General features: G+C 41.2%; 1 pseudogene; it reads left to right on the top strand.

Annotated features, from left to right (window-relative positions):
* The first annotated feature begins 13900 nt into the window (after positions 1–13900).
* Positions 13901–15563, top strand: LOC100668040 (protein S100-A7-like; annotated as a pseudogene).
* The last annotated feature ends 215 nt before the right edge of the window (positions 15564–15778 follow it).

The following is a 15778-nucleotide window of genomic DNA, read 5'->3' as shown; positions in this document are numbered from 1 at the left end:
GAAATCATATTGGTTATGATACAGCATTCAAAACGCACAAAAAGTTTTTCAAAGTAAAATTCAATTGTTTTTCCCATTGTCCCCACCTACTCAGTCCTTCTCCCCATGGGCAATGATTAAAACTAATTTTTGCATGTCTTTAACTGATGGATTTAAAAACCATAATGACTGGCTTTAAACAGTGATTAAGAGAGATCTGAAGTCAGTGGGAAGGTGGATGGAGATGGAGGCAGAGACTCAGACTGCAGCTGGTGGGGGTGGTGGGCCAGGCTGGCGAGACGTCCTGCTTGGGGTAGTAGCAGAAAGGTGTAGATACATTTTCAAGGAACGCTGTGCCGAATTTTTGGGTATGAGACAAGTGCATGAGAGAAAGGGGTAAGTCTAGAAAGCTGGTAAGTTTCACTGAGGACTGAAAGAGGAGCTGACTGGGACATGTGAAGAGCCTGGGAATAAGCCCCATCCTAAAACAAAAACAAAAGCAAACCCGTTGCCATTGAGTGAATTGTGACTCATAGCGAGTAGAACTGCCCCACAGGGTTTCCAAGGAGTGCCTGTCGGATTTGAACTGCTGACCTTTTAGTTAGCAGCCATAGTTCTTAACCACTACACCACCAGGGTTTCCTAGGAGTGGTATTAAGAGTCCCAGGGTGGCTCAAATGGTTAAGTTCTTGGCCACTAAATGAAGGACTGCAGATTAGAACCTTCCCAGAGACATTTTGGAAGAAAAGCCTGGAGATCTTGTTCCGAACGGTCATAGCCATGAAAACCGTACGGAGCAGTTCTACTCTGATGTATACAGGCTTGCCATGAGTCAGACTCAACTTGATGGCAACTGGTTTGTTTTTTCTATGATGATATTAGGAACAGCTGCAGGAAACAGTCTGAATGGTCCAGGATTTCCTGTGGGGAATTTTAGGGGCAGGGGTTACAGGCAAAGAGTAAACTTCAATGATTTGGCGCAGCTGTTCCTCAGTGTGCCCCCAGGGACTCTCCTTCCGACCGCCAGCTCCTGCTTCCCACTCCAGCTCTTTTGCAGCAGGCAGGAACACATCAGTGCCAAGGGAGTTGCACAGACTTTCATGGGAACGCTTTGCATAGAGGAAGGAGGACAGATGTTAAAAACTCTATGACTTGTCTTCACTCCCTTCCTCCATAGGAAGCCAAGAGTCACAAGGCTGGGAGGTCACCTCGCTCAGTCCCATGACTCCATGTGCATTTAAGAGCCTGGGATTCTACAATTAACATTGGCAACAGTTAGGGTTTAGTGCAGAAGACAGAAATCACTCCCTAGGTACATATATATATATATATATATATATATATGTATTTTTTTTTTTTAATCAATTTTTACTGTGCTTTCATTGAAAGGTTACCAATCGAGTCAGTCTCTCACACAAAAATTTGTGTACACCTTGCTTTACATTCCTAATTGCTCTCTCCCTAATGAGACAGCACATACCTTCCTTCTAGTCTCTCCCCTGTGTTCATTTGGCCACCTTCTGGCCTCCTCTGGCCTCTCATCTCTCCTCCAGACAGGAGATGCCAGCATTCTCTCACATGTCTACTTGATCCAAGAAGCTCATTCTTTATCAGTATCATTTTCTATCACACAGTCCTGTTCAATCCCTGTCTGAAGAGTTGGCTTGGGGAATGGTTCCTGCCTTGGACTACCAAAAGACCTGTGGATGATGACATTTGGGATCCTTCTAACGTCAGTCCAACCATTAAGTCTGTTCTTTTTATGAGAATTTGGGGTCTGCATCCCACTGCTCTCCTGCTCCCTCAAGGGTTCTCTGTTGTGTTTCTTGTCAGGGCAGTCATTGGTTGTGGCTGGGCACCATCTACTTTTTCTGGTCTCAGGCTGATGTAGTCTTTGGTTTGTGTGGTCATTCTTGTCTCTTGGGTTAATAATTACCTTGTGTTTTTGGTGTTCTTCATTCTTCCTTGTTCCAGGTGGGTTGAAACCAATTGATGCATCTTAAATGTCTGCTTACTAGCATTTAAGTCCCCACACACCACTCTGCAAAGTGGGATGCAGAATGTTTTCAAAATAGATTGTATTAGGCCAATTGATTTAGATATCTCTTGAAACCATGGTCCCAAAACCCTCGTCCCTGCTAAGCTGGCTTTTGAAGTGTTCAGTTTATTCAGGAAACGTCTTTGTTTTTGGCTTACTCTAGTTGTGTTGACCTGTCCTGTATTGTGTGGTGTCTTTCCCTTCACCTAAAGTAAAACTTATCGACTGTCTAATTAGTGAAAACCTCTCTCCTCCTTTCCTCACTCCCCCCTCTTGTAACCATCAAAGAATATTTTCTTCTCTGTTTCAACTATCTCCGCAGTTCTTATACAATATTTATCCTTTTGCAACTGGCTAATTTCACTCAGCAGAATTTTTCCAGGTTCCTTCATGTTATGAAATGTTTCATGGACTCATCATTGTCCTTTACGGATGTGTAGGATTCCATTGTGTGAATAGACCATAATTTTTTCATGCATTCCTCAGTTGATGGGCACCTTGGTTGCTTCCATCTTTTTACTATTGTAAACAGTGCTGCAGTGAATATGGGTGTGCATATATCCGCTCGTGTAAAGGCTCTTATTTTTCTAGGATATATTCCAAGGAGTAGAATTGCCGGATCGTGGAGTAGTTGTATTTCTAGCTGTTTCAGGAGCCCCCAATTTGATTTCCAAAGTGGTTGTAGCATTTGACATTCCCACCAGCAGTGTATAAGTGTTCTAATCTCTCCACAGCCTCTCCAACATTTATTGTTTTGTGTTTTTTGGATTAATGCCAACCTTGTTGGAGTGAGATGAAATCTCATTGTAGTTTTGATTTGCATTTCTCTAGTGGGTAATGATCATGAGCATTTCTTCATGTATCTGTTAGCTACCTGAATGTCTTCTTTAGTGAAGTGTCTGTTCATATCTTTTGCCCATTTTTTAATTGGGGTATTTGTCTTTTTGTAGTTGAGTTTTTGCAGTATCATGTAGACTTTAGAGATCAGGCGCTGATCAGAAATGTCATAGCTAAAAACTTTTTCCCAGTCTGTAGGTAGTCTTCTTACTCTTTTGGTGAAGTCTTTGGATGAACATACGTGTTTGATTTTTAGGAGCTCCCAGTTTTCTGGTTATGCTTCTGCATTGTTAGTAATGTTTTGTGTACTGTTTATGCATGTATTAGAGCTCCCAAGTTTCTACCTACCTACTTTTTCTTCCACGATCTTTATTGTTTTAGATTTTATATTTAGGTCTTTGGTCCATTTTGAGTCCTTTTCTGTGCATGGCGTGAGGTATGGGTCTTGTTACATTTTTTTGCACATAGATATCCAGTTATGCCAGCATCACTTGTTAAAAAGACTGCCTTTTCCCTAATTAGCTGACTCTGGGCCTTTGTTAAATATTAGTTGCTCATATGTGGAAGGATTTATGTCAGGATTCTCAATTCTGTTCCATTGGTCTATGTATCTGTCGTTGTACCAGTACCAGGCTGTTTTGACTACTGTGGTCATAAAATAGGTTCTAAAATCAGGTAGAGTGAGGCCTCCCACTATGTTCTTCTTTTTCAGTGTTGTTTTACTTATCCAGGACCTCTTTCCCTTCCATATGAAGTTGGTGATTTGTTTCTCCATTTCTTTAAAAAAAATCTTTGGAATGTGGATCAGAATTGCATTGTATCTATAGATGACTTTAGGGAAAATAGAGATTTTTATTATGTTAAGTTTTTGTATGCATGAGGAGAGTATGTTTTTCCACTTATTTCGGTCTCTTTTGGTTTCTTGCAGCAGAGTCTTTTAGTTTTCTTCGTATAGGTCTTTTAAATCTCTGGTAGGATTTATTCCTAAGCATTTTATCTTCTTGGGGGCTACTGTAAATTGTATTGTTTTGGTGATTTCTTCCTCAATGTTCTTTTTGTTGGTGTAGAGGAATCCATCTGATTTTGGAATATTTACCTTGTATCGTGACACTCTGCTGAACTCTTCTATTAGTTTCAGTAGTTTCCTTGAGGATTCTTTAGGGTTTTCTGTGTATAAGATCATGTTATCTGCAAATAGAGATACTTTTACTTCTTCCTTACCAATCTGGATGACCTTTATTTCTTTACCTAGCATAATTTCTCTGTCTTGGTCTCCACCCGTTGTTGAATAAGAGTGTTGATAAACAAACCACATAAAGAAGCAGACAATGATTGCTTCTACAACTCCCCAAATTAAAGAATCAAAATCTTTCCCAAATGAAGAGACAATCCTGGCATTGTCAGATGCAGAATACAAAAAACTAATTTACAGAACGCTTGAAGACATCAGGGATGACCTCATAAATGAAATAAGGCAATCTACAGAAAAAAAAATTTTGTTTTTACAGAAAAATCCATGGAACACACTGATAAAGCAGTTGAAGAAATCAAAAAGATTATTTAAGAAAAAAGTGGAAAAATTGATAAGCTGCAAGAATCCATAGAGAGACAGCATTCAGAAACCCAAAAGATTAACATGAAAATTACAGAATTAGACAACTCAATAGGAAGCCAGAGTAGCAGAATCGAGTAATTGGAATGCACAGTGGGGAACATGGAGGATAAAGAAATTGACAACCAATATCTCTAAAAAAAAATCAGATAAAAGAATTTAAAAAAGTGAAGAAACCCTAAGAATCATGTGGGACTCTATCAAGAAGAATAACTTGCATGTGATTGGAGTTTCAGAACAGGGAGGGATAACAGAAAATACAGAGAGAATAGTTGAAGATCCGTTGGCAGAAAACTTCCCTGACATCATGAAAGACGAAAGGGTACCTATCCAAGATGCTCATCGAACCCCATATAAGATTGATCCAAAAAGAAAATCACCAAGACGTATTATCATCAAACTTGCCAAAACCAAAGATAAAGAGAAAAGTTTAAAAGCAAGCCAGGTAGAAAAAAAAGGTCTCCTACAAAGGAGAATCAATAAGTTCAGACTACTTAGCAGAAACCATGTAGTCAAGAAGTCAATGGGATGACATATATAGAGCACTGAAGGAGAAAACTGCCAGCCAAGGATCATATATCCGGCAAACCTCTCTGTCAAATATGAAGGCAAAATTAAAACATTTACAGATAAACACAAACTTAGAGAATTTGCAAAAACCAAAGCAAAGCTACAAGAAATACTAAAGGAAATTGGTCAGAAAACCAATAATATCAGATACCAGCACAGCACAACGTCACAGAACAGAACATCCTGATATCAACTCAAATAGGAAAATCACAAAAAGAAATTAAGATTAATTGTAAAAAGAAAAAAACGCTCAAAACAAGGAATCACTGAAGTCAATATGTAAAAGATCACAATAATCAAAAAGAGGGACTAAAAACAGGAGGCATAGAACTGCCATATGGAGAGGAAAACAAGGCGATATAGGACAATACAAGTTAGGTTTTTACTTAGAAAAATAGGGGTAAATATAAAGGAAACCACAAAGAGGTATGACAATTCCATAACTCAAAATAAAAACCAAGAAAAACATAATGACTCAGCAAACATAAATTCAACTACTACGAAAATGAGGACACACAATTTATAAAGAAAAACACTCAGGACAGAAAAGTAAGTGGAAAAATGAAATTGTCAACAACATACACAAAAAGGCATCAAAATGACAGCACTAAACACATACTTACCTATAATTACGCTGAATGTAAATAGACTAAACGCACCAAAAAAGAGACAGAGAGTCTCTGACTGGATAAAGAAACATGATCCTTCTATATGCTGCCTACAAGAGACAAACCTTAGACTGAGAGACACAAACAAACTAAAACTCAAAGCATGGAAAAAAATATGTCAAGCAAACAAGAAGCAAAAAAAAAGCAGGAGTAGCAATATTAATTTCCGGCAAAATAGACTTTAAAGTTAAATCCACCACAAAGGATAAAGAAGGACACTACAGAATGATTAAAGGGACAATAGACCAGGAAGATATAACCATATTAAATATTTCTGCACCCAGTGACAGGGCTGCAAGATACATAAAACAAACGTTAACAGAACTGAAAAGTGAGATAGACACCTCCTCAATTATAGTAGGAGACTTCAACACACCACCTTCGGAGAAGGACAGGACATCCAGTAAGAAGCTCAATAGAGATATGGAAGCCCTAATTGCTACAATCAACCAACTTGACTTCATAGACTTATACAGAACACTCCACCCAACAGCTGCAAAATATACTTTTTTTTCTAGTGCACATAGAACATTCTCTAGAATAGACCACATATTAGGTCATAAAACAAACCTTTGCAGAATCCAAAACATCGAAATATTACATAGCATCTTCTCAGACCACAAGGCCATAAAAGTGGAAATCAATAACAGAAAAATTAGGGAAAAGAAATCAAATACTTGGAAACTGAACAATACCCTGCTCAAAAAAGACTGGGTTATAGACGACATTAAGGAGGGAATAAAGAAATTCATAGAATGCAAAGAGAATGAAAACACTTCCTATCAAAACCTCTGGGACACAGAAAAGCAGAGCTCCGAGGTCAATTTATATGGATAAATGCACACATACATAAAGAAGAAAGAGCCAAAATCAGAGAACTGTCCCTACAACTTGAAGAAATAGAAAGCGAGCAACAAAAGAATCCATTAGGCACCAGAAGCAAACAAATAATAAAAATTAGAGCTGAACTAAATGAATTAGAGAACAGAAAAACAATTGAAAGATTTAACAAAGCCAAAAGTTGGTTCTTTGAAAAAATTAACAAAATTGATAAACCATTGGCCAGACTGACTAAAGAAATACAGGAAAGGAAACACATAACCCGAATAAGAAACAAGATGGGCCATATCACAACAGACCCAACTGAAATTAAAAGAATCATATCAGATTATTATGAAAAATTGTAGTCTAACAAATTTGCAAACCTAGAAGAAATGGATGAATTCCTAGAAAAACACTACCTACCTAAACTAACACATTCAGAAGTAGAACAACTAAATAGACCCATAACAAAAAAAGAGATCGAAACGGTAATCAAAAACCTCCCAACAAAAAAAAGCCCTGGCCCGGATGGCTATACTGCAGAGTTCTACCAAACTTTCAGAGAAGAGTTAACACCAATACTACTAAAGGTATCGCAAAGCATAGAAAATGATGGAATACTACCTAACTCATTCTATGAAGCCAGCATATCCCTGATACCAAAACCAGGTAAAGACACCACAAAAAAAGAAAATTACAGACCTATATCTCTCATGAACATAGATGTAAAAATCCTCAACAAAATTCTAGCCAATAGAATTCAACAACATATCAAAAAAATAATCCACCACGACCAAGTGGGATTTATACCAGGTATGCAAGGCTGGTTTAATATTAGAAAAACCATTAATGTAATCCACCATAGAAATAAAACAAAAGACAAAAACCACATGATCTTATCAATTGATGCAGAAAAGGCATTTGACAAAGTCCAAAACCCATTCATGATAAAAACTCTCAGCAAAATAGGAATCGAAGGAAAATTCCTCAACATAATGAAGGGCATCTATACAAAGCCAACAGCCAACATCACTCTAAATGGAGAGAGCCTGAAAGCATTTCCCTTGAGAACGGGAACCAGACAAGGATGTCCTTTATCACCGCTCTTATTCCACATTGTGTTAGAGGTCCTAGCCAGAGCAATGGGGCTAGACAAAGAAATAAAGGGCATCCGGATTGGCAAAGAGGAAGTAAAATGATCTCTATTTGCAGATGACATGATCTTATACAGAGAAAACCCTAAGGATTCCTCCAGAAAACTACCGAAACTAATAGAAGAGTTTGGCACCATCTCAGGTGACAAGATAAACATACGAAAATCACTTGGATTCCTCTACATCAACAAAAAGAACATTGAAGAGGAAATCACCAAATCAATACCATTCACAGTAGCCCCCAAGAAGATAAAATACTTAGGAATAAATCTTACCGAAGATGTAAAAGACCTATACAAAGAAAACGACAAAGTGCTAGTGCAAGAAACTAAAAAGGACCTACATAAGTGGAAAAACATACCTTGCTCATGGATAGGAAGACTTAACATACTAAAAATGTCTACTCTACCAAAAGCCATCTATACGTACAATGCATATCGGATCCAAATGCCAATGACATTTTTTAAAGTGATGGAGAAAGAAATCACCAACTTCATAGGGAAGGGTAAGAAGCCCCGGATAAGTAAAGCATTACTGAAAAAGAAGAAGAAAGTGGGAGGCCTCACTCTACCTGATTTTAGAACCTATTATACAGCCACAGTAGTCAAAACAGTCTGGTACTGGTACAACAACAGGCACATAGACCAATGGAAAAGAATTGAGAACCCAGATAGAAATCCATCCACATATGAGCAGCTGATATTTGACAAAGGACCAGTGTCAGTTCATTGGGGAAAAGATAGTCTTTTTAACAAATGTTGCTGGCATAATTGGATATCCATTTGCAAAAAAATGAAACAGGACCCATACCTCACACCATGCACAAAAACTAACTCCAAGTGGATCAAAGACCTAAACATAAAGACTAAAACGATAAAGATCATGGAAGAAAAAATAGGGACAACTTTAGGATCCCTAATACAAGACATAAACAGAATACAAAACATTACCAAAAATGACGAAGAGATACCAGATAACTGGGAGCTCCTAAAGATGAAACACGTATGCTCATCCGAAGACTTCACCAAAAGAGTAAAAAGACCACCTACAGATTGGAAAAAATTTTCAGCTATGACATCTCTGACCAGCGCCTGATCTCTAAAATCTATATAAAAAAAAGAAAAATCTATACGATTCTGTTAAAACTCAACCACAGAAAGACAAACAACCCACTCAAAAAGTGGGCAAAGGATATGAACACGCACTTCACTAAAGAAGATATTCAGGCAGTTAACAGATACATGAGAAAATGCTCTCGATTATTAGCCATTAGAGAAATGCAAATTAAAACTAAACGAGATTTCATCTCACTCCAACAAGGCTGGCATTAATCCAAAAAACACAAAATAATAAATGTTGGAGAGGCTGCAGAGAGATTGGAATTCTTATACACTGCTGGTGGGAATGTAAAATGGTACAAGCACTTTGGAAATCTATCTGGCGTTTTCTTAAAAAGTTGGAAATAGAACTACCATACAACCCAGAAATCCCACTCCTCGGAATATACCCTAGAGAAATAAGAGCCTTCACACGAACAAATATATGCATACCCATGTACATTGCAGCACTGTATAAAATAGCAAAAAGCTGGAAGCAACCAAGGTGTCCGTCAACGGATGAATGGTGAAATAAATTATGGTATATTCACACAATGGAATACTACGCATCGATAAAGAACAGTGATGAATCTATGAAACATATCATAACATGGAGGAACCTGGAAGGCATTATGCTGAGTGAAATTAGTCAGATGTAAAAGGACAAATATTGTATAAGACCACTATTATAAGAGTATAAACTGAGCAGAACACATACTTTTGTGGTTACGGGGGAGGAGGGAGAGTGGGAGAGGGTTATTTACTGATTAGTTAGTAGATAAGAACTACTTTAGGTGAAGGGAAGGACAATACTCAATACACGGAAGGTCAGCTCAACTGGACTGGACCAAAAGCAAAGAAGTTTCCGGGATAAACTGAACGCTTTGAAGGTCAGCGGAGCAAGGGCTGGGGTTTGGGGACTATGGCTTAACGGGACTGCTAAATCAATTGGCAAAATAATTCTATTTTGAAAACATTCTGCATCCCACTTACACCTGTGGCATCTGGGGCCTTAAATGCTAGCAAGCGGCCATCTGAGATGCATCAATTGGTCTCAACCCACCTGGAGCAAAGGAGAATGAAGAACACCAAGGTCACATGATAATTATGAGCCCAAGAGACAGAAAGGGCCACATGAGCCAGAGACTTACATCATCCTGAGACCAGAAGAACTAGATGGTGCCCGGCCACAACCGATGACTGCCCGGACAGGGAGCATAACAGAGAACCCCTGAGGGAGCAGGAGAACAGTGGGATGTAGACCCCAAATTCTCACAATGAGACCAGACTTAATGGTCTGACTGAGACTAGAAGAATCCTGGCGGTCATGGTCCCCACACCTTCTGTTGGCCCAGGACAGGAACCATTCCCGAAGACAACTCATAAGACATGGAGGGGACTGGACAATGGGTTGGAGAGAGATGCTGATGAAGAGTGAGCTACTTGTATCAGGTGGACACTTGAGACTGTGTTGGCGTCTCCCGTCTGGAGGGGAGATGGGAGGGTAGAGAGGGCTAGAAACTGGCAAAACCGTCACGAAAGGAGAGACTGGAAGGAGGGAGTGGGCTGACTCATTAGGGGGAGAGTAAGTGGGAGTATGGAGTAAGGTGTATATAAGCTTATATGGGACAGACTGAATTGACTTGTAAACTTTCACTTAAAGCACAATAAAAATTATTAAAAAAAAAAGAGTGTTGATAAAGGGCATCCTTGTGTGGTTCCCATTGTCAAGGGGAATGCTTTCAGAATCTCTCCATTTAGGATGATGTCGTCTGTTGGGTTTGTATAAAAGTCCTTTATTATGTTGAGGAATTTTCCTTCTATTTCTATTTTGCTAAGAGTTTTTATCATGAATGGGTGTTGAACTTTGTCAAATGCCTTTTCTGTATCAATTGATAAAATCATGTGGTTTTTGTCTTCTATTCATATGATGAATTACATTAACTGTTTTTCTAATGTTGAACCATCTCTGCATACCTGGTATGAGGGATATAGGTCTGTAATTTTCTTTTTTGTGGTCTCTACCTGGTTTTGGTATCAGGGATATGCTGGCTTCCTAGAATGAGTTTTTAAGTATTCCATCCTTTTCTATGCTCTAAAATAGCTTTAGTAGTAGTGGTGTGAATTCTTCTCTGAAAGTTTGGTAGAACTCTGCAGTGAAGCCATCAGGGCCAGGGCTTTTCTTTGTTTTGAGTTTTGAAATTTCCTTTTCAATTTCTTCTTTTGTTATGAGTGTATTCAGTTGTTCTTCCTCTGTGTTAGTTTAGGTAGGTAGTATGTTTCTAGAAATTGATCCATTTCTTCTATGTTTTCAAATTTGTTGAAGTATAATTTTTTGTAGCAATCTGATAGGATTCTTTTAATTTCAGTTGGGTCTGCTGTGATATTGGCCATCTCATATGTTGTTTGGATTATTTGCTTCATCTCTTTTTTTCTTTTGTCAGTCTGGCCAATGGTTTATCAGTTTTGTTATTTTTTTTTCAAAGAACCAGCTTTTGGTCTTGTTAACTCTTTCAGTTGTTTTTCTGTTCTCTAATTCATTTAATTCTTCTCTAATTTTTACTATTTGCTTTCTTCTGGAGCCTGAGGGTTCACTCCCTGTATTTTAAGCAGAAAGACAATTAATCCAGGGTTTCAATGGCTTATAACAGTTTGGAGGGCTGGAGGAGAGGAAGTCAGAGAGCCACTGCAGAACTGTTGCTTGTAAGGTGAACCTTCTTGGCTGTGACCCAGAATTTAGAAAACTAGTTCTAGGACGGCTACCAGCATGGCACCACCACAGCTCCCATGACTGGACAAAGCAGATGACTGGACAGTGTCACTGAGGGTACAGCTTCTGTGAACACTTACCTGTGTTGGAGCTGGCTTTGTAGCTGCCTCGGCTGCACCTTCTAAATCTCTCTGGAGATTCTCAACCTAATCACATCTGGGCCCTGGATGCAAAAGAACCTCAAAAATGTGACTTTCCACTTTCAATCTCCAAATAGGAGATTGAGAGACTGATTACCGTACTGACCACACAGCCCAATTTGGATCTCGAGAGTGGTTCTTGGCATAGCCCGGTGGTCCCCATGGGGCTGTGTGGTGAGATGATACTGAAGTGTCTAACTGACCATCTTTGACTGAGTGTCGGTCCTTCCTCTGTCAGTAATCGCAGTCTCCCTCTGGGGATTCCTGTGAGGATCTGGCAAGATGATATCAGAGAAGGTGTTTTTTAAAACATAGTGAGCTTCCCTGATGGAAAAGGTTTTGTTCCTGGGGCAATGGTGCCCACAGACAGCCCTTGCAGAGAGTCTCATGGCCTGAAAATTGTGACAACCAGGGCTTTGTGAATCACAGAGGCCTCACTCACTGCCGCTGTGGCCCTAGAGGCCACAGTTTCATGGATATAGGTACCTGTGGGATGCTTCTGTGCAGGGTCACCTGTCCTGGAGTGTGGGCTCCTGCAGGGCAGGCAATGGTGTGACCCCTTGCCCAGTCCAGACGGTAACACCATCTGAGGCTCACCCAGAGGGTAGTATGATTAAGAGAGGGCTTTGAAGTCTGAGAGATGTGGGTTTCAATCCTGACTTTGTCAAATTTTATCTGAGTAACCTTGAGAAACCCAGCCTTGGTCCCAATTTGCTTATCTGTAAGAAGGGAAAATACCTACCTCACAGTGGTAGAGAGCCTTATGTGAACTGACAGTGCTCTCATGGGAGTCTGAGGTAATGTACATAAAACAGTAACCCACTTCCTGGCTCTTTACCGTACTTGGAAAAGGAGACGGTTACTACTAGCCATTGATAGAATGTTGTGGAATGACTGAATGAACAGGTATTTCTTCCCTCCCAGATCCCTAGAGTCCATCATTCTTGAGATATGGCAATGTACTCAACTCTGTCCACACCTCTCTTGCATGGAGCCTCCTCCCACTGGCCAGGAGCCTGGGCTGGGCAGAATTGTGGTGATGTGGCCTGATAGTGATAGGCACTGGAGACCCAGCATATCTGTAAGGAAGTTTTGCGTATAGCGTCTTCGGTGTGTCTCCCCACCCAAAGTGGTGCAACTTTTGGGGAAACTAATGAACACTGTCACAGGGCACCCAGCCTCTGGGAAGATCTGAGGCTGAGCTGCATAAAGGGCCTGCTTTGTGTCAAGATGCACAGTCTCACTAATTCTCTGCTCCGTGATCATCCTCAGGTCCAGTAGGTGTGCGCCTGTCTCTGTTCTTTCCTAGGAGTCATGCCTGGTGCCCACCTGCTCTGCTGCCTGCAGCTGTGGGAGAATACTAACCTTGCCTGGAAGTCAGTATGCCTGGGTTCTGTAACTAATAGAGTGGGACCTTGGGCTTGTCCTGGCAAATCCTATATCCCTTCTTGTCCACCAGTCTCAGAGGGGGGCTGGCTTGGCTAGATGATCTTTTTATTCCTCTTGGCTCAGTATTAGGTGCTTTTCTGAGAACTGTCAGGTAAAAAATATCTTCCTTCTGTAGCCCTTGGTTTTCTTTACTCCCTGGTTTCAGTGCACTCTTTTGGCACAAGGTCTTCCAAAATAACTCTGGGAAGGTCTTGGAGGGTGGAGGGGTCAGAATTGGTGGTGGCTGTGTACCGAGGTACATTGGTGAGGCATTGAACTTGGGCCTCCTGTTTGGAAGGTGGGAGTTCTACCACTGTGTCGGAAAGCCAGAATCCCAGGATTCTAGACCTGATTGCACAGGCTGGTGGTCCTTGATAATTTCCTAGGTGGAAGTGGGGAGAATGGGGTAGATCAAAAGATCTGCTCGATGGGAATATCTTGCCTTGGGATTTGGTGCTTCTCTTTGTTATCTCACTCCCAACTGGGCGAGCCAGAAGACATTGTATGCACATCCCCTGCATGTCAGCCCCTGCCCTTCACTAACACAGCCTTGATCTCCACTATTCCCCTCCCTCTCCTCCCAGACCGCTAGGAATGGTGTCAAGACTGAGGACTTAGTTCTACTCTCCCCTCCCTGAGACCAATTTACCTCACCATTTGAGAAAGACTCAGCCCTCATTCACTCCTTGTCCTTGTCCTTGTCCTTGTCCTTCAAACTTTCTTCCACCCAGTTCATTCTCATTGATTTCTTGTCTGTAGACTCTTGTCTTGGAATAAAAGGCAAGATGAGCAACATTGCAGCTGAGAAAGTCAAGATATGCCACACTCCAGCTGAGAATTTGGTACTGAGCTTGGTCGAACTATTTCATTGATACACTGGTCTTGATGATAAGATCAATAGGGCAAACTTGTTGAAGCTGCTGAAGGAGAACTTCCCCAACTTCCTCAATGACTGTGTGACTAGGGGTCTTGCTTGTCTGGGGCAAGAAGAGCCTGTGTATGTGTGTGCAGGGAGGAGACGGGGTGGGTGGATGGAGTCCATGGGCTTTGGCATGTCTTAGAATCCTGCTTTGTAGTGGATGCACTGTTTGTGATTGGCCGACTTGGAATCTGGCCCTTCCTTGATTCTCTCTCCACACCTCCTTTCTCTCCTCATTTTACCTCCAGGCCCGAGGCAGGGCCAGTCCCATGTGGAGGCAGAATGGAAGATTCTAGGAGCTCAGGACAAAGAGTCATGCTCTTTTTTCTCCTGGGCACCTGTCCTGCCCCTGGGGCTCCCTGCTGCATGACCCTGGACAAATCACCCACAGTGTGACCGTACGGTTTCTCATTTGCAAAAGTGGATAATAGAACTTAATTTCCTGAGGTGGCATTGTGGAAATGAAATGATTTATTTGAAAATGCTTTGAAAATGAGAAAAAGTGGTGGCCATATTAGAGACTCAAGAAAGTGGTATAATTTGAAAGTCAGTGAATAGACTAAAGCATCTGTCCTCCCACTGGTCACTGAGAGTCCCTCCAAGGGTCTGGTTGCCTTGGGGTAAAAGGTTGCCTCCTAAAGGCTCCTCTTCACATTTTCCTGGGAGAAGGGGTTATTGTTAGCTGCTTTTCAGCGTCATAGCAACATGCAAGCCTCCACTGCCAGGCGAGTGATGTGCACCATGTTACAGTGGTGGGGAATTGAATTCGGGGCTCCTGTTTGGAAGGTGGGAATTCTACCACTGTGGGAATTGTACCACTGAACTACCACTGCCTGTGGAAGCAAAGATAACATGGTGAGAATCATGCACTCTACAGACAGGGCCACCATCTTTTACACAGGCCAAGTGCATTCATAGCCCTCATTTCATTTAACTGTGAGAAGGAATCATTAGCACAGATTGCGACTAAGGAATAGAATAAATGGGGCCGAACTGATAGGTCTTGATGGGAAAGAATTTAAGTGAGAAGAGCATTAGAGAATGAGGAGAGTAACTGGCCGGGCTGCATTGGTCCTATGCGGGGAGAATGAAGACAGTGCATCTGAAGTTAAGGTGGTGGAGGAGCCTGAGTCCACTTGTCATTTAGCAGTGTACTCCCCATGCAAGTTGCCATTTTTGGCCAGAAATCTCCAGTGATGAGTCAGGGCTTGACTTTGCTTGACCCCACCTTTCCACCTCCACAGCTGCACCTGACCAACCATTCATTTGGCTCAGCCCTGAGTGTTGTCCCTTCATCTGTCTCTATTCTCCTCTTCTCCCTGGATAATGTTTTTCTGTTTGTTTGTATATTTTTAATCCCACAGGAAAGAAGGGGCAAAAATTACTTATGCAATGTCTTTGATGAAAAAGACAAGAATAAGGATAAGAAGATTGAGTTTTCTCAGTTTCTGTCTGTAGTGGGAGACATAGCCACTGACTACCACAAACAGAGCCATGGTGCGCCGCCCTGTTCCGGGGGATGCCAGTGATCGCTGGCCAGTCCAGCCTAGAGGCCTCCAGATACCCCGAAAACAATAAAGTATCTCCTTGCACCTGATACTTGCATTACTTCTTCCTTCTCTTTTGGTGGTATGAGTGGACAAATGGACAAATACTGACTCTTGGCTTTGTAGACTTTCCACAAGGTGGGTCAACCCAGCTGACATTTCCTCCAGACAGGCCTTCCTGGTCTTTCCCCAGGCCC

This window comes from Loxodonta africana, chromosome 3 (assembly GCF_030014295.1).
Source record: "Loxodonta africana isolate mLoxAfr1 chromosome 3, mLoxAfr1.hap2, whole genome shotgun sequence".
Lineage (NCBI taxonomy): Eukaryota > Metazoa > Chordata > Mammalia > Proboscidea > Elephantidae > Loxodonta > Loxodonta africana.
This window is presented reverse-complemented; position numbering and strand designations above follow the sequence as displayed.